General features: G+C 39.1%; 1 non-coding gene across 1 annotated transcript; it reads left to right on the forward strand.

Moving 5' to 3' along the window:
* Positions 1-13,967: 13,967 nt before the first annotated feature.
* Positions 13,968-14,071, forward strand: LOC112700477 (small nucleolar RNA R71). The gene has a single exon (XR_003153386.1). It is a non-coding gene; the product is annotated as a small nucleolar RNA R71 (small nucleolar RNA).
* The last annotated feature ends 5,231 nt before the right edge of the window (positions 14,072-19,302 follow it).

The raw sequence follows: 19,302 nt of genomic DNA on the forward strand, positions 1-19,302 counted from the left end.
CTGTAGAATAGGCGAGTAGAAGTTTGAGTAGAATTCAACTACCCATGATAAGTTTGCCTCTCGTTGCTGTTTTCTCAAAAATCCCTATTGTCTCCTCTCAATTCGGGGCTCCACAAAATCAACAAAGTGTGTTGGGACAATGAGCAGGTGCTCATTGTTGTAGTTCCTCTCGGCTAGGATGGGGAACATCTGTTTGCAATAACGGTTAGCAAACCATGTGGAGTCTCGGGCGAGAAAGGCTGTCTGTGATTCATCAACCTTAATGATTCTCTTCACCCGCTTTGTTGGTGGCTTTACATTGGTATATGGAAGTGCTTTTGCAAGTGTTCTCTTGGATCCTCTCCTAGCTGGTGTCTTGTCAGTTGCCTTCGCTTTTCCTTTCTTGGTACCCATGCCTAAGGAAGAAGAAAAAGGAAGAGTATGAAATATAGATAACTAAGACCAGAAGGGAGAAAATTCCAGGTGATAATGAATGCCAAAGGAAAGATCAGGTAGGCAATTCAAAATAATAAGATGCAAGAGGGTAAAAACATGCAAGTAACAGGCATAGGAAGCATAACTCAAGCATCAAGTAATAAATGTGCCAGATAAAGGAGCATTTGTAATGATGACAATTGTGAATGATAATCCCAATTACATGTGGAATGCAAGTGTTTTGAAAAAGAGGCATTCAAGTAAAAGAGGAGTAAATCAAAATAGAGTTCAAGATGCCATAGGCTTTTTCACAAACACTTGGTGAGCAAGTTAAAGTAGGAATGAAAATAATATAATCCAAATGTATATGAAAGACAAATTAAAATATCAATTGTCAAATCACTCCTCATAATATCCACAAGCTTTAGTATAGTAAGGTAATACCCAAATAAAATTCCAATACCAACATAAGAATGCAAGAAAAAGAAACCATGGACAATAAAACTAAAAGAAAAAAATAGAAAAGAAAGAAACATAAATTGATGTAATAATGAAAGAGTAAAAGAGAAAGAAGAGAAGAAACCTGATGAAGAAAATGAAGAAGGAAAGAAGAAAGTAATAGATATGAAGAAAGAATATGAAAGAAGAACAAAAGAAGAAAGAAGAAATAGTTAGGATTGAAAAGAATTTGGATTGGAGGGGTGGATGACTTGAAATCAGGCACTGAGGTGTTTTAATTGTGCGTCGCATGCGTCGCATACGCGTATGGCACGCGTACGCGTGGGTCGCACGATTTTCAAGCGATGCATAAGTGTCAGGGATGCCTACACGTGACATGGGTTGTGCAATTGGCGCAAAGGCAGCTCCGCGCACGCACAACTCTCTGTTTGATTGGTGCATGGCGCAAAAATGGCATACGACGCGTGAACGCGTGAACGTCAAGCATGCACACGCATGGATGGTCCTTACTGGAAAACGACGCGTCCCTGATGCGCGATGGGACTTGTGCTACTAGCACAGTTCCAGCCCCACACCATCATAACTCTCTGGCCATACACCCATTTATGCTGATTCGCAGGGTCACATGTACGCGTGAGGGACGCGTATGCGTGGTCTGGGGAAGATGCAAGCGATGCGTACACATGAGGGACGCATACGCGTGGACTTGCTTATGCGCAAGGCACGCCACCAGCACCACTCCTGCCCAACTCTCTGTTCAATTTTTATTTTTCATGCACACACATATGACGCATGCGCGTCAGTGACGCTTGCGCGTCGTGTGCTTTTTTTTATTTGTTATGCAGAATGCAAAATGCAGCATGCAGATGAATATGCAGAAATTATGAATAACTACTGCAAAAATTAAAATAAATAGACTAGGAATGAGAAGAAACGATCATACCATGGCGGCTTGTCTCCCACCTAGCACTTTGCTTTTACGTCCTTAAGTTGGACGATCCATAAGCTTAATCTGCTTTTCTTGGTGGGTCCTCCAAGAGGAAGACCTCTAGCTCTTTAGTTTCCTTCATCTTCTCACCATGATACAACTTTAAGCGATGTCCATTGACCTTAATGAATTTGGAACTTGAAGGATGACTCAGGTGGAAGACTCCGTATGCCTCTACCTTTTCTACCCTGTAGGGGCCTTCCCACCGTGATCTCAACTTGCCTGGCATGAGCCACAGCCTTGAGTTGTAAAGGAGGACTAGCTCCTCAGGTCTGAACTCTCTTATCTTGATATGCCTGTCATGCACAGCCTTCACCTTTTCTTTGTATAGTCTGGAGTTGTCATATGCTTCGAGTCGAAGGGTCTCTAGTTCTGCCAGTTGCAGCTTCCTTTCAGTGCCAGCCTTCTCAAATCCCATGTTGCATTCTCTTACAACCCAGAAAACCTTGTGTTCCACCTCCACTGGGAGGTGACAAGCCTTTCCGTACACTAAGCGGAAGGGGCTCATTCCTATGGGTACGTATGCCATCCGAAAAGCCCAAAGCGTATCAACAAGCCGTGTGCTCCAGTCCTTCCTATGAGGCTTGACTATCTTCTCTAAAATGTACTCTATCTCTCTGTTAGACACCTCTGCTTACCCATTGGTCTGAGGATGGTAAGATGTTGCTACCTTGTGGACAATGCCATGTTTCTTAAGTAGTCCTGTTAATCTCTTGTTACAAAAGTGGGTGCCTTAATCACTCACGATTGCTCGTGGTGATCCAAAGTGACAGATAATATGATTTCTAACAAAGGAGACAACAACATTAGCATCATCAGTACGGGTAGGAATTGATTTCACCCATTTAGAAACATAATCTACAGCTAACAGTATATATAAGAAACTGCTAGAGTTTGGGAACAGACCCATGAAGTTAATGCCCCAAACATAAAAAATTTCACAGAACAGCATAAGCTGTTGGGGCATCTCATCCCTCTTGGATATATTACCAAATCTTTGGCATGGGGAACAAGATTTACAGAAGGCAGTAGCATCTTTAAAAAGAGTGGGCCACCAGAATCTACAGTCTAAAATTTTTCTAGCTATCATTTGAGGGCCAAAATGTCCACCACTCTCAGAGGAGTGGCAGGCCTCTAAAATTGACTGGAATTTTGATTGAGGCACGCACTTTTTAATTATCTGGTCAGCACCATACCTCCATAAATATGGGTCATCCCATATATAATATTTGGACTCGCTTTTCAGCTTGTCCCTTTTATGCTTAGTAAAATTAGGAGGGAATGTATGACTAACTAGATAATTAGCTACAGGGGTATACCATGGAACTACTTCAGATATTGCGTGCAAGCTATCAAATGGAAAAGCATCATTGATAGGAGTGGAGTCACTCTTAATGTGCTCTAGGCGACTCAAGTGGTCCGCCACTAAATTTTGGGAACCACTCCTATCCTTAATTTCTAAATCAAATTCTTGTAGTAATAATATCCAACGTATTAACCTTGGTTTGGACTCTTTTTTAGCTAATAGATATTTTAGAGCTGCATAGCCTGAGTATACTACCACCTTAGTACCAACTAAGTAGGCTCGGAATTTATCCAGAGCAAAAACTATAGCCAGAAGCTCCTTTTCAGCGGTAGTGTAGTTTGACTGAGCAATGTCTAAGGTCTTAGATGCATAGGCAATAATAAAAGGGTCCTTACCATCACGTTGAGCCAGCGCCGATCCTACTGCATAATTGGAGGCGTCACACATTATCTCAAAGGGTTGACTCTAGTCAGGCCCTCTCACAATAGGGGCATGGGTCAAGGCGGTCTTTAGCTTATAAAACGCCTCCTTGCAGTCTGTACTCAACTCGAACTCAACATCCTTCTGCAGCAGTTGGGATAAGGGCAATGCTACCTTACTGAAGTCCTTGACAAAGCGCCGGTAGAAACCTACATGACCAAGAAACGAGCAGACTTTCCTCACAGAAGAGGGGTAAGGTAACCCAGAAATGACATCTACCTTTGCTGGATCAACTGAAATACCAGTATTAGAAACAACATGTCCTAGAATAATACCTTGTTGGACCATAAAATGACATTTTTCAAAATTTAATACAAGGTTTGAACTAACACACCTGTCTAATAATCTAGCTAAACTATCCAAGCAAAGGCTAAAAGAATCACTATACACACTAAAGTCATCCATAAAAACCTCCATACAATTCTCAAGAAAATATGAGAAAATACTCATCATGCATCTCTGGAATGTTGCCGGTGCATTACATAAGCCAAAAGGCATTCTCTTATACGCATACGTTCCAAAGGGACATGTAAAAGTAGTTTTTTTCTAATCCTCAGGAGCTATATAAATCTAAAAATAGCCAATGTAACCATCTAGAAAACAGTAGTGTGATTTACCTGACAGGCAATCAAGCTTCTAATCGATAAAGGGCAGGGGGTAATGATCCTTGCAGGTAGCTTGGTTGAGACGCCTGTAATCAATGCATACCCTCCAGGCATTCTGCACTCTAGTTGCAATAAGCTCTCCATGCTTATTCTTTACTGTTGTGACTCCTGATTTTTTTGGAACCACCTGTACTGGGCTGATCCATTCACTATCCGAGATTGGATAGATGATGTCAGCTTCAAGCAGCTTGGTTACTTCCTTCTTGACCACCTCTAGAATGGTGGGGTTCAGCTGCCTCTGAGGTTGACGGACAGGCCTTGCTTCCTCTTCTAAAAATATATAGTGCTCACAGACTTGAGGGCTGATGCCTACTATATCCGCCAAGCTCCACCCAATGGCCTTCTTATGTCTTTGTAGTACACTAAGCAACTGCTCCTCCTGTTGGGAAGTAAGTTCCCTTGCAATGATAACTGGGAGCTTCTGATTATCCTCAAGGTAAGCATACTTAAGGTGGGGTGGGAGGGGCTTCAACTCCATTTTCTGCTCATGGGGAGGTTCTCGATCATCTGGAGCTATTTGTGGTGGCAAGGCCTCTTCAGTAAGCTCTGGGGGTGTCTCCACACTTGCATCTTGCTCCATGTGCATCTCTTCTACGTCCTCCTGGTGGACTTTAGCCACAGTTTCATCAATAATGTCACATTGGAAGATGGAGTGATCTTCCGGTGGGTGTTTCATAGCTTCATCCAAGTTGAAGCTCACTGTTCTGCCATCTATCTCAAAAGAGTAGGTTCTTGAGAAGGCATCCAGCTTGAACCTTGAAGTCTTTAGAAATGGCCTTCCAAGTAGGATGGATGATGGTCTACCTGATTCATTAGGGGGCATCTCCAAATTGTAGAAGTCAATAGGAAATGTTAGCCCCTTAATGCTCACTAGGACCTCCTCAGCAATTTCAGCCACTGAAATAATGCTCTTATCTGCCAAAACAAAACGTGCTGCCGACCTTTTTAAGGGAGGGAGCCTCAAAGCATCATATGCAAATAATGGCATAATACTCACACACGCGCCTAAATCACACATGCAGTCAGAAAATTGTACACCATTAATAACACAAATAACCATGCATGGACCCAGATCCCCACATTTTTCCGGTAGGGCACCCATTAAAGCAGAAATAGAACTACCTATAGAAATAGTTTCTAATTTATTTATTTTATCTTTATGCATGCACAAATCTTTTAGAAACTTAGCATATTTAGGTACTTGCTGAATGGCATCAAAAAGGAAAATAGTTACCTCAACCTTTTTGAATATTTCTACCATTTTAGGGTCTGGCTCCATCTGCTTTCTGGGCTTCCTAGTAAGGTGTGGAAATGGAATAGGGATGGCACCACCTGTAGTGTCTACGCCTCTTGGTGCTTCATTCCTTGGTGGGATTGCTTCTTCTTCAACTGCTCCTTGTGATGCATCCTCTTCTTCAACGTCCTCCACCTCAACAATGTCTTCAATTGGGATGTCTGCTTGTGAGCTTGGCTCTTCATGACTCCTCTCTGGCAGTGTAGTCCCGGACCTCAAAGTAATGGCATTGATTTTTCCCTTGGGGTTGGGTAAAGGTTGAGAAGGAAGTGTATTTGAGCTGGCAGGCTAATTGTTAGAGGTGGTCGATGATCCAATCTGGGAGACGAGAGCTTGTATAGCAGAGGTTAGACCGGTAAGTGTGCCTCCCATGGTCGTTTGTCTTTGTGCGAGAGATTGAAGCATCTCGTCATAGGAAGAGGAAGGGGGCAATTGTTTTAGAATTGGGGTGGTTTTATGTATGGTTCATATGGTAGTTGGTATGGTGGATAAGGACTAGGGTCATATGGGGGTGTTTGGTGGTAAGGGGCTTGTGAGTATGGTGGTTCAAAATTATGATGTGGAGGGGGTTCATAGACGTATAGTGGTGGTTGTTGATAATCAAAAGAGTGCTCACCATAGCCATCATCTTGGTATGCCTCTTGGAATGGCTCTTGGTCATAGTATGTTGGTGGAGGTTGTTGCCAAGAGGGTTGATCAAATCCTTTTGGCTCCTCCCATCTTTGATTCTCCCATCCTTGATGCATATTCTCATTATAATCTCCTTTTCCTGTAACATAATTGTAACCATTCTTATAGCCAAAGGGGTGAGAATTCAAGGTAGCAAATAAAAACAAAAACTAATAAAAATAAGAAACAAAGTCCTAAAACTAACAAAAACTAGCAAACAAGCAAAAAGCAAATATTTACAATAACAAATAATAAGGCACACGTTTGCAATTCCCCGGCAACGGCGCCAAAAATTAACGTACGGAAAATTACCAATTACGAATTTAATTCAGAAATCAACGTTGCAAGTACAGTTCTCAATCAATAAAAATTCCGTGTATCAATTTAAAAGGGTTGTCACAAAATTTAGAAATAAATACTGGGAGTAGAAATCCCAAGTCGTCTCCCAATGAGTTGCTAAGGGAGTGCAAATTACTGATTTGGGGTTTTCTCAGAAATTTTTGAGAGTTGAGGAACAAAAAATTTAATGATGGTAAATTAAAGCAATGTGAATTAAAAGCGATTTATATATTCAAAGTAAAAGCCTTGACCGGTGGTAGATTAATTGGAAGTTCTATCCTTGTTGGATTTTCCCAAGTGAAATAGCAAGAGGTCGTTGTTTTCACTTAGTTAACCCTTACTAAATAAAGGAAAGTCAAATGATTGAGTTAACTCTTATTCACAAGTCCTAATCCTCTCCCTTGGGAAGGGTTAGCATTAGTGCCTAGAGAGTTAGTCAACAACTTCCAATTTAACTAATCACTTGAGTATTCCAACTCAAGGGTCTCCTTTTAATCAACCCCCAAGTCAAGTTGGGAGTCTACTCCGTTAACATGAGTACAACGTTCACAAACTTATAAGAAGACATGATAAATAGATAAAATAGGAACTGAAAATTAATTAAAGGTAAAAGTAATTCTTTGCATTAATAAATTCCAAAATGCAACATCCTTATCTGAACAGGATTAATGGGAAATTAAAAGAGTAAAGGAATAAGGAAACAAACTAGAATAGCAACTTCAATGGAGGTAGTGACTCTTCTCAATATCCAAAGCAAAAGCATCAAGAGCATCAAAACTAGAAATCTATGAATGTGGGAAAACCTAGATGAAGTAGTAATTTCTCTGTCAGATTCTAATCTAAAACTAAAACTATGCGAATGAGAATGTGTCTTGAGTCTTTACTTGTCCCCTGGCTCTAGTCTGTGTTTTTGGGCCAAAAACTGGGTTCAAACTTGGCCCAAAATCACCCCCAGCATTTTCTGCGATTTCTGCAGGTAGCGCATGTCACGCATACACGTCACGCACACGTACGCGTTGCTGGTCATCCTCACGTGTCACACATACGCGTCAGGCATGCGCACGCGTCAGGTACGCGCACGCATCGCTCCTCGCTAGTTATCTCCTTTAATTCTTGTGGTCCTTCTATTTATGCAAGCTTCCTCTCCATCCTCTAAGCCATTTCTGCCCTATAAAGCCTGAAAACACTTAACGCATAGATCACAGCATCGAATGGTATAAAGGGGAATTAAAACACACAATTTAAGGGCTTAGGAAGCAAGTTTTCAATTGTAGAACAAAACTAGGAAGGAATTGTAAAACTATGCAAATTGTATGAATAATTGTGCAGGGACCTGATAAAAACTACTCAATTGAGCACAAGATAAACCATAAAATAGTGGTTTATCAGCCAGCTATGGTGCACAAGTTGGGCGTTGAACGCCCATACGGAGGGAGGGACTTTGAATTTCCTAGCCTCTCAGGACTAGTAGGTCCCACAGAATCTCCACCTACCCCACCTTCTTCTAACCTATTCTTCCCCATTGTTTATATTTGCTCGAGGACAAGCAAAACTCTTAAGTTTGGTGTTTTCAAAAGCTTTGCTTTTTGACTTCTACCACTCCTAAGTATGGCACCAAAGACTGGTGAAACCTCAAGGAAGAGGAAGGGTAAGGTACTTTCCCCCACATCCCTCACCTCATTTGTCACCTATATAATTCAGCTAGAATTGTCATAGAAAAGGACAAGTCCATCACTAGAAGAAGGATAGAGCATGTTAGAGAGCCAGCTGGTGCACAAATTTTGTGATCATCAACAATGGCGCCAAAAACTTGGTAGCGCTCTCAAACGTGAATCACACTTTGTCACAACTCCGCACAACTAACCAGCAAGTGCACTGGGTCATCCAAGTAATACCTTACGTGAGTAAGGGTCGATCCCACGGAGATTGTTGGTATGAAGCAAGCTATGGTCATCTTGTAAATCTCAGTTAGGCGGATAATAAATGGTTATGGATTTTCAAATAATAATAAATAATAAACGTAAAATAAAGATAAAGTTACTCATGTAATTCAATGGTGGGAATTTCAGATAAGTGCAAGGAGATGCTGTGTCCTTTCTGAATCTCTGTTTTCTTACTGCCTTCCTTCAATCCTTCTTACTCCTTTCCATGGCAAGCTGTATGTAGGGCATCACCGTTGTCAATGGCTACATCCCATCCTCTCAGTGAAAATGGTCCAAATGCTCTGTCACAGCACGGCTAATCATCTGTCGGTTCTCGATCATGTCGGAAAAGAATCCCTTGATTCTTTTGCGTTTGTCATCACGCCCAACAATCGCGAGTTTGAAGCTCATCACAGTCATTCAATCCCGAAATCCTACTCGGAATACCACAGACAAGGTTAGAGTTTTCGGATTCCCATGAATGCTGCCATCAGTTCTAGGTTATACCACGAAGATTCTGATTAAGGAATCCAAGAGATATGCGCCCGGTCTAAAGTAGAACGGAAGTGGTTGTCAGTCATGCGTTCATAGGTGAGAATGATGATGAGTATCATGGATCATCACATTCATCATGTTGAAGTGCAACGAATATCTTAGAATAAGAACAAGCGGAATTGAATATAAAATAGTAGTAATTGCATTGAAACTTGAGGTACAGCAGAGCTCCACACCCTTAATCTATGGTGTGTAGAAACTCCACCGTTGAAAATACATAAGTGATGAAGGTTCAGGCATGGCCGAATGGCCAGCTCCCAAAACGTGATCAATAGTCTCCTAGGATGGATAATAAAATAAAACTGAGACCAAAGATATCTAATACAATAGTAAAAAGTCCTATTTATACTAGACTAGCTACTAGGGTTTACAGAAGTAAGTAATTGATGTAGAAATCCACTTTTGGGGCCCACTTGGTGTGTGCTTGGGCTGAGCTTGATCTTTACACAAGTTGAGGCTTATCTTGGAGTTGAACGCCAAGTTGTAACGTGTTTTTGGCGTTCAACTCTGGTTCGTGACGTGTTTCTGGCGTTTGACTCCAGAATGCAGCATGGAACTGGCGTTGAGCACCAGTTTACGTCATCAAATCTCAAGTAAAGTATGGAATATTATATATTGCTGGAAAGCTCTGGATGTCTACTTTTCAACGCTGTTGAGAGCGCGCCATTTGAAGTTCTGTAGCTCCAGAAAATCCATTTTGAGTGTAGGGAGGTCAGAATCCAACAGCATCAGCAGTCCTTTATCAGCCTTCTTATCAGAGTTTTGCTCAGGTCCCTCAATTTCAGCCAGAAAATACCTAAAATCACAAAAAAACACACAAACTCATAGTAAAGTCCAGAAATGTGATATTTACATAAAAACTAATGAAAACATCCCCAAAAGTAGCTAGATCCTACTAAAAACTACCTAAAAACAATGCGAAAAAGCGTATAAATTATCCGCTCATCACAACACCAAACTTAAATTGTTGCTTGTCCCCAAGCAACTGAAAATAAATTAGGATAAAAAAGAAGAGAATATACTATAAATCCCAAAATATCAATGAATATTAATTCTAATTAGATGAGCGAGACTTGTAGCTTTTTGCCTCTGAACAGTTTTGGCATCTCACTTTTTCCTTTGAAGTTTAGAATGATTGGCATCTATAGGAACTTAGAATTTCAGATAGTGTTATTGATTCTCCTAGTTAAGTTTGTTTATTCTTGAACACAGCTACTTTTATGAGTCTTGGCCGTGGCCCTAAGCATTTTGTTTTCCAATATTACCACCGGATACATAAATGCCACAGACACATAACTGGGTGAACCTTTTCAGATTGTGACTCATCTTTACTAAAGTCCCCAGTTAGAGGTGTCTAGAGCTCTTAAGCACACTCTTTTTGCTTTGGATCACGACTTTAACCACTCAGTCTCAAGCTTTTCACTTGGACCTGCATACCACAAGTACATGGTTAGGGACAACTTGATTTAGCCACTTAGGCCTGGATTTTATTTCCTTGGGCCCTCCTATCCATTGATGCTCAAAGCCTTGGATCCTTTTTACCCTTGCCTTTTGGTTTTAAGGGCTATTGGCTTTTTCTACTTGCTTTTTCTTTTTCTTTCTATTTTTATTTTTTATTTTTATTTTTTATTTATTTTTTATTTTTTTCGCAAGCTTTTGCTTTTTCACTGCTTTTTCTTGCTTCAAGAATCAATTTCATGATTTTTCAGATTGTCAATAACATTCTCTTTGTTCATCATTCTTTTAAGAGCCAACAATTTTAACATTCATAAACAACAAGATCAAAAATATGCACTGTTCAATCATTCATTCAGAAAACAAAAAGTATTGTCACCACATCAATATAATTAAACTAAATTCAAGGATAAATTCGAAAATCATGTACTTCTTGTTCTTTTGAATTAGAAACATTTTTCATTTAAGAGAGGTGAAAGATTTATGGATTTATTCATAGCCTTAAGACATAGTTACTAAATACTAATGATCATGAAGTAGAGACACAAAACATAAACACACATATAACATAAAAACCGAAAAGCAGAGAAAATAAGAACAAGGAATGAGTTCACCTTAGTGAAGGTGGCGCCTTCTTGAAGGACCAATGGTGCTCTTTGAGCTCCTCTATGTTTCTTCCTTGCTTCTGTTGCATGATCCCTAGTGATTTTGGTGCTCCTATCCTTAGTTGCTCCCAATAATTGTGTGGAGGAAAATTTATCCCCTGAGGTATCTCAAAGATCTCTTGATTTGCAGTCAAATGTTCTACCACTGAGCTATAGACCCTTTAGATGAATCTCTCCATCTCCTATGACTCGGGGTGGAAGCTTTTGTCTTCCCTTTCCTCTTTCTAGAGGTTTTCTCTGGCCTTAGGTGCCATCAATGGTTATAGAAAAACAAAAAGCTATGCTTTTACCACACTAAACTTAAAATGTTGCTCGCCCTCGAGCAAAAAAAGAAAGAATGGAAGAAGATATGGAAGAGAGGGAGAGATGTGTATGTTTCGGCCATATGGGTGGGTTTGGGTGGAGAAGAGATGGATGGATGTGAGTGGTGAAGGGGTGATGGGGAAGAGAGATTGAGGTGATTGGTGAAGAAGAGAGAAGGTGAGTTGAGGTGGGTGGAGATCCTGTGGGGTCCACAGATCCTGAGGTGATCCTGTGGGGTCCACAGATCCTGGGGTGTCAAGGATTTACATTCCTGCACCCATTAGGAATGTATAATGCCTTAGCATACAATTCTGGCGTTTAAACGAAGAAGTGATGCTCATTTTGGGCGTTCAACGCCCAATTGCAGCATGTTTCTGGCGTTGAACACCAGTTCCATGCTTCTTCCTGGCATTCAGCGCCAGCTTTCCTCAGGGCATATTCCTGGCGTTCAAACGCCAGGATGTTGCTTGTTTCTGGCATTCAACGCCAGATCCATGCTCTGTTCTGGCGTTGAACGCCAGCCAGATGCTTCTTACTGGCGTTTAAATGCCAGTAAGTCTTTCCTCCAAGGTGTGATTTTTCTTCTACTGTTTTTAATTTTTGTATTTTTTTTGTGACTCCACATGATCATGAACCTAATAAAACATAAAATAACATTAAAATAAAAAAATAAAATTAGATAAATAAAAATTGGGTTGCCTCCCAACAAGCGCTTCTTTAATGTCACTAGCTTGACAATGGCTCTCATGGAGTCTCACAGATGTTTAGAGCATGATGAGGGCCTCCCAACACCAAACTTAGAGTTTGAATGTGGGGGCTTCTCAACACCAAACTTAGAGTTTGGTTGTGGCCTCCCAACACTAAACTTAGAGTTTGATTGTGGGGGCTTTGTTTGACTCTGTATTGAGAGAAGCTTACTGTGCCTCTTTTCCATGTTTATAGAAGAACACCCTTGGGTCTTAAACACAAGGTAGTCCCCATTCAATTGAAGGATTAGCTCTCCTCTGTCAACATCAATCACAGCTCTTGTTGTGGCTAGGAAAGGTCTTCCAAGGATGATGCATTCATCCTCCTCCTTCCTAGTGTCTAAGATTATGAAATCAGCAGGGATGTAAAGGCCTTCAACCTTCACTAACACGTCCTCTACCAATCCATAAGCTTATCTTATTGACTTGTCTGCCATCTCTAATGAGAATGTGGTAGCATGTACCTCAGAGATCCCTAGTTTCTCCATTACAGAGAGTGGCATAAGATTTATGCCTGACCCCAGGTCACACAAGGCCTTCTCAAAGGTCATGGTGCCTATGGTATAGGGTATTAAGAATTTACCAGGATCTTGTTTCTTTTGAGGTACAGTTTGCTGAACCCTTGTATTTAGTTTACTAATGAGCAAGGGAGGTTCATCTTCCCAAGTCTCATTACCAAACAACTTGGCATTCAGCTTCATGATGGCTCCTAGATATTGAGCAACTTGCTCTCCAGTTACATCTTCATCCTCTTCAGAGGAAGAATAGTCTTCAAAGCTTATGAATGGCAGAAGGAGGTTTAATGGGATCTCTATGGTCTCTATATGAGCCTCAGATTCCTTTAGGTCCTCAATAGGGGACTCCTTCTTGCTCAGAGGACATCCCAGGAGGTCTTCCTCACTAGGATTTTCGTCCTTTCCTTCCTCTCTGCATTCGGCCATATTGACTATATCAATGGCCTTGCACTCTCTCTTTGGATTCTCTTTTGTATTGCTTGGGAGAGTACTAGGAGGAGTTTTAGTTACTTTCTTACTCAGCTGGCCCACTTGTGCCTCCAAATTTCTGATGGAGGACCTTGTTTCACTCATGAAACTTAAAGTGGCCTTAGACAGATTAGAGACTATATTTGCTAAATTAGAGGAGCTCTGCTCAGAATTCTCTATCTGTTGCTGAGAAGATGATGGAAAAGGCTTGCTATTGCTAAACCTGTTTCTTCCACCATTATTAAAGCCTTGTTGAGGCTTTTGTTGATCCTTCCATGAGAAATTTGGATGATTTCTCCATGATGAATTATAGGTGTTTCCATAAGTTTCACCCATGTAATTTACCTCTGCCATTGTAGGGTTCTCAGGATCATAAGCTTCTTCTTCAGAAGATGCCTCTTTAGTACTGTTGGATGCATTTTGCCATCCATTCAGACTTTGAGAAATCATGTTGACTTGCTGAGTCAACACTTTGTTCTAAGCCAATATGGCATTCAGAGCATCAATTTCAAGAACTCTCTTCCTTTGAGGCGTCCCATTATTCACAGAATTTCTCTCAAAAGTGTACATGAAGTGGTTATTTGCAGCCATGTCAATAAGTTCTTGAGCTTCTGCAGGCGTTTTCTTTAGGTGAATAGATCTACCTACAGAATGGTCCAATGACATTTTGGAAAACTTAGATAGACCATAATAGAATATATCTAATATGGTCCATTCTGAAAACATGTCAGAAGGACACTTTTTGGTCATCTGCTTGTATCTTTCCCAAGCTTCATAGAGGGATTCACCATCTTTTTGCTTGAAGGTCTGAACATCCACTCTAAGCTTGCTCAGCTTTTGAGGAGGAAAAAATTTATCCAAGAAGGCCGTGACCAGCTTATCCCAGGAGTCCAAGCTATCTTTAGGTTGTGAGTCCAACGATGTTCTAGCTCTGTCTCTTACAGCAAAAGGGAAAAGCATGAGCTTGTAGATTTCAGGATCTACTCCATTCATCTTAACAGTCTCACAAATCTGCAAGAACTCAGTTAAAAACTGGTAAGGATCTTCAGATGGAAGTCCATGAAACTTGCAGTTTTGTTGCATTAAAGCAACTAATTGAGGTTTCAGCTCAATTGTTTGCTCCAATGGCAGGAATTGAGATGCTTCTTCCATCAAACTTGGACGTGGGTTTAGTAAAATCACCAAGCATCCTCCTTGCATTATTGTTGTTGGGTTCGGCTGCCATCTCCTTCTCTTGTTCAAAAATTTCAGAAAGGTTGCCTCTAGATTGTTGTAATTTAGCTTCTCTTAGTTTCTTCTTCAGAGTCCTTTCAGGTTCAGGATCAGCTTCAACAAGAATGCCTTTTTTCTTGTTCCTGCTCATATAAAAGAGAAGAGAAAAAGAAAAGGAAGAGGAATCCTCTATGTCACAGTAAAGAGGATCCTTATTATTAGTAGAAGAAGAAAGGGGATAAGGATTAAGAAGAAAAAATAATCCAAACCAAAGGGTAAGGATAGAGGAAGTGATTGGAGATGAAGAGAGGTGAAGAGAAGTGTTAGTAAATAAATAAATAAATAGAAGAAGATGAGAGAGAGAATTCGAAAATTAATTTTGAAAAGGAGTTAGTGATTTTCGAAAATTAAAGATGAGATAGAATTAAAATTAAAATTTAAAACAATCAATTAATTTAAAAAGAATTTTGAAAAAGGGATGAGATATTTTCGAAAATTAAAGAGGGAGAAGTAGTTAGGTAGTTCTGAAAAAGATAAGAAACAAACAAAAAGTTAATTAGTTAGTTGAAAAAGATATTAAAATCAAATTTGAAAAGATAAGAAGATAAGAGGTTAGATAGGATATTTTAAAATCAAATTTTTGAAAAAGATAAAATTTTGAAAAAGATATGATATAAAAGATATGATAAAAAGATATAAAAAAAATAAAAAAAAAGATATGATTTTTAAGCAAAAGATATTTTGAAAAAGATTAAATTTTTAAAATTAAAACTAATTACTTAACTAACAAGAAACTAAAAGATATGATTCTAGAATTTAAAGATTGAACTTTTCTTAACAAGAAAGTAACAAACTTCAAATTTTTGAATCAATCACATTAATTGTTAGTGTAATTTCGAAAATTTGAAATAAAATTAAGAAAAAGATTTTGAAAATAATTTTAAAATTTTCGAAATTAATAAGATAAAAATGAAAAAGATTTGATTTTTGAAAAAAAATTTTGAAAAGATAGGATTTTTAAAATTGAAAATTTGACTTGACTTATGAGAAACAACTAATTTTAAAAATTTTTGACTAAGTCAACCCAAAATTTCGAATTTTTTGAGAGAAATAAGGAAAAGATATTTTTTTATTTTTGAATTTTTAATGATGAAAGAGAAAAACATAAAAATGACCCAAAACATGAAGATTTTGGATCAAAACACATAATGCATGCAAGAACACTATGAATGTCAAGATGAACACCAAGAACACTTTGAAGATCATGATGAACATCAAGAACATATTTTTGAAAAATTTTTGATGCAAAGAAAATATGCAAGACACCAAACTTAGAAATCTTTAATGCATGGACACTATGAATGCAAAAATGCATATGAAAAACAATAAAAGACACAAAACAAGAAAACATCAAGATCAAACAAGAAGACTTACCAAGAACAACTTGAAGATCATTCATGAATGCATGAATTTTTGAAAAATAATGCATAAATTTTTAAAAGCATGCAATTGACACCAAACTTAAAAATTGACTCAAGACTCAAACAAGAAACACAAAATATTTTTGGTTTTTTTTTCTCTTTTTATGATTTTTTTGTATTTTCTTTTATTATTTTTTTTCGAAAAAAACATATATGAAAAGAAATTAAGAGATTCAAAAATTTTAATAAGAATTCCAGGAATCTTTCAATGTTAGTCTAAAGCTCCAATCCAAGGGTTGGGCATGGCTTAATAGCCATCCAGCTTCAGAAGATATAAATCAGGCATGCAACAGCTGATATTTCATCCAACTCTATATACATACCATTTTATGTTAACAAGTGGAAGCCTCAATCCAATTGAGTTAGACATGGCTTTACAGCCAGCTAAGCTTCAACATGCTTCATAAAACACTAGAATTCATTCTTAAAAATTTTGAACATTTTTCGAAAACAGGTGAGAACATTTTGAAAAATGTTTTGAAAAATTATATATTTTTTTTTGAAAACGTTTGAAAAGAAAATAAAAAGAAAATTACCTAATCTGAGCAACAAGATGAACCTTCAGTTGTCCAAACTCGAACAATCCCCGGCAACGGTGCCAAAAACTTGGTGTTGTTGTCGGATCAGAAAAACATGGCACTGTTCTTACACGTAATTATAATTCAAACAATCCCCGGCAACGGCGCCAAAAACTTGGTGCACGAAAATGTGATCATCAACAATGGCGCCAAAAACTTGGTAGCGCTCTCAAACGTGAATCACACTTTGTCACAACTCCGCACAACTAACCAGCAAGTGCACTGGGTCATCCAAGTAATACCTTATGTGAGTAAGGGTCGATCCCACGGAGATTGTTGGTATGAAGCAAGCTATGGTCATCTTGTAAATCTCAGTTAGGCGGATAATAAATGGTTATGGATTTTTGAATAATAATAAATAATAAATGTAAAATAAAGATAAAGTTACTCATGTAATTCAATGGTGGGAATTTCAGATAAGTGCAAGGAGATGCTGTGTCCTTTCTGAATCTCTACTTTCCTACTGCCTTCCTTCAATCATTCTTACTCCTTTCCATGGAAAGCTGTATGTAGGGCATCACTGTTGTCAATGGCTACATCCCATCCTCTCAGTGAAAATGGTCCAAATGCTCTGTCACAGCACGGCTAATCATCTGTCGGTTCTCGATCATGTCGGAATAGAATCCCTTGATTCTTTTGCGTTTGTCATCACGCCCAACAATCGCGAGTTTGAAGCTTGTCACAGTCATTCAATCCCAGAATCCTTCTCAGAATACCACAGACAAGGTTAGACTTTCCGGATTCCCATGAATACCACCATCAGTTCTAGCTTATATCACGAAGATTCTGATTAAGGAATCCAAGAGATATGCGCCCGGTCTAAAGAAGAACGGAAGTGGTTGTCAATCACGCGTTCATAGGTGAGAATGATGATAAGTGTCATGGATCATCACATTCATCATGTTGAAGTGCAATGAATATCTTAGAATAAGAACAAGCGGAATTGAATAGAAAATAGTAGTAATTGCATTGAAACTTGAGGTACAGCAGAGCTCCACACCCTTAATCTATGGTGTGTAGAAACTCCACCGTTGAAAATATATAAGTGATGAAGGTTCAGGCATGGCCGAATAGCTGATGAGTAGATTTTGGTGGAAAAATGAATTTCTCCCCAAAACACACAAATCTAACCGGCAAGTGCACCGGGTCGCATCAAGTAATAAAAACTCACGGGAGTGAGGTCGATCCCACAGGGATTGATGGATCAAGCAACTTTAGTGGGTGATTAGTTTAGTCAAGCTAACATTTATGTGAATTGTGTGAAATTGTAACCAACAGAAAGTAAAAATTGCAATGAATTTAAATTTGCAAAAAGTAAATGAAACTGAAACTTAAAGAGCAAGAAATGTAAATTGCAAGAATCTTAAATTACAAGAAATTTAAATTGCATGAAATTGTAAAGGGAATTGGGAATTGGATTTGCAGAATTTAAACAAGGAGAAGTTAAATTGCAACAAGCAGAGAAGTAAAAGATGGATTCGATTGATTCGGAACCAAAACAGAAATGTAAATAAACATGAAAAGCAATAAACAGAGAATGTAAAATTGGAATTAAGATCTCAGGACCCAAGAGACTAGATAACCAAGTCTAGATCTCAATACCTTCCTAGATCCAACAAGAGCAATTGCAAAGAAATTTAAGAAATGTCAAGTGCAGAAAGAGTAGATGAAGAAGCAATTAACCGAAAATGAAATTCAATTAAGCAGTGAATAAAACAGAGAGATCTTAGGATGAGATTGAAACAGAATTTCTTCAATTCTCCAACCCAAGATTCAAAAACAAAGACAAGAAACTTAAAGAGAGAGTTTTTGGATCCTAGTGCTCCCTAGTGGAGCCAGCCTCCTTCCAAATATGAAACAGATGCCTATTTATAAGCATCTCTTCAAAAATGAAAATGAAATTCAAAACAAATTACAATTAAAATGAAATTTCTATTCTAACTATCTTGTGCCTCTGAGTGGTGTCAATTGGGCCCTTGCTCTTGATGGAATTTGGTTGATAAAGGCCTTGGTTGATTGCTCTTGGAGTTTGAAGAGGAACCGAATTGAACCGGGTTGAGTTTGCAAAAGTTGGACCAAAAGTTTGAGCCAAAGTTAGGGGTCTAACTTTGGCCCCAACTTTTCATATCAGCTAGCATCATTTTGCTGCTACTCACGTTGGTGCCAACGTTAGGGGTCTAACTTTGACCCTAACGTTGGCCTTGCCTTGTGTGCTTGTGGCGCCAACTTTGTCCTCTTGTCATGTTGCCAATTTTATGCCCAATATAGACTATCATATATGGTTGGAAAGCTCTGAATGTCAGCTTTCTAACCCACTTGGAATCACTTCAATTGGACATCTACAACTCAAGTTATGATCATTTGAAGAGGGCATGGTCGCTGGCTTTGGTGTGCAGCGTTTGGGGTAACGTTTGCCCTCAAACGTTGGCGAAAACGCCAATTCTGGAGGCTCAAACGTTTTGTCCACCCCACACTATTATACATTGTTGGAAAGCCCTGAATGTCTACTTTCATTTGCCGTTGGAAGCGCATCAATTGGAGCTCTACAGCTCGAGTTATACTCCGTTGAAGGTGCAGAGGTCAAGTGGCCTCACTGCAGGTTGCCCACATGTTCATTTATGCACATTGCGGGGCAGTTTTCTCCCTCAATTTTAGTGTCCACCATGCAGTGCCATATATGCTTGGAAAGCTCTTGATTCCTACTTTCCAATGCTTCTTGAATCACCTCATTTGGAGCTCTGTAGCTCAAGTTATTCTTGTTGGAAGTATACCCCTTCAAGCTGTTGTG

Source organism: Arachis hypogaea, chromosome 6 (assembly GCF_003086295.3).
Source record: "Arachis hypogaea cultivar Tifrunner chromosome 6, arahy.Tifrunner.gnm2.J5K5, whole genome shotgun sequence".
Classification (NCBI taxonomy): Eukaryota; Viridiplantae; Streptophyta; class Magnoliopsida; order Fabales; family Fabaceae; genus Arachis; species Arachis hypogaea.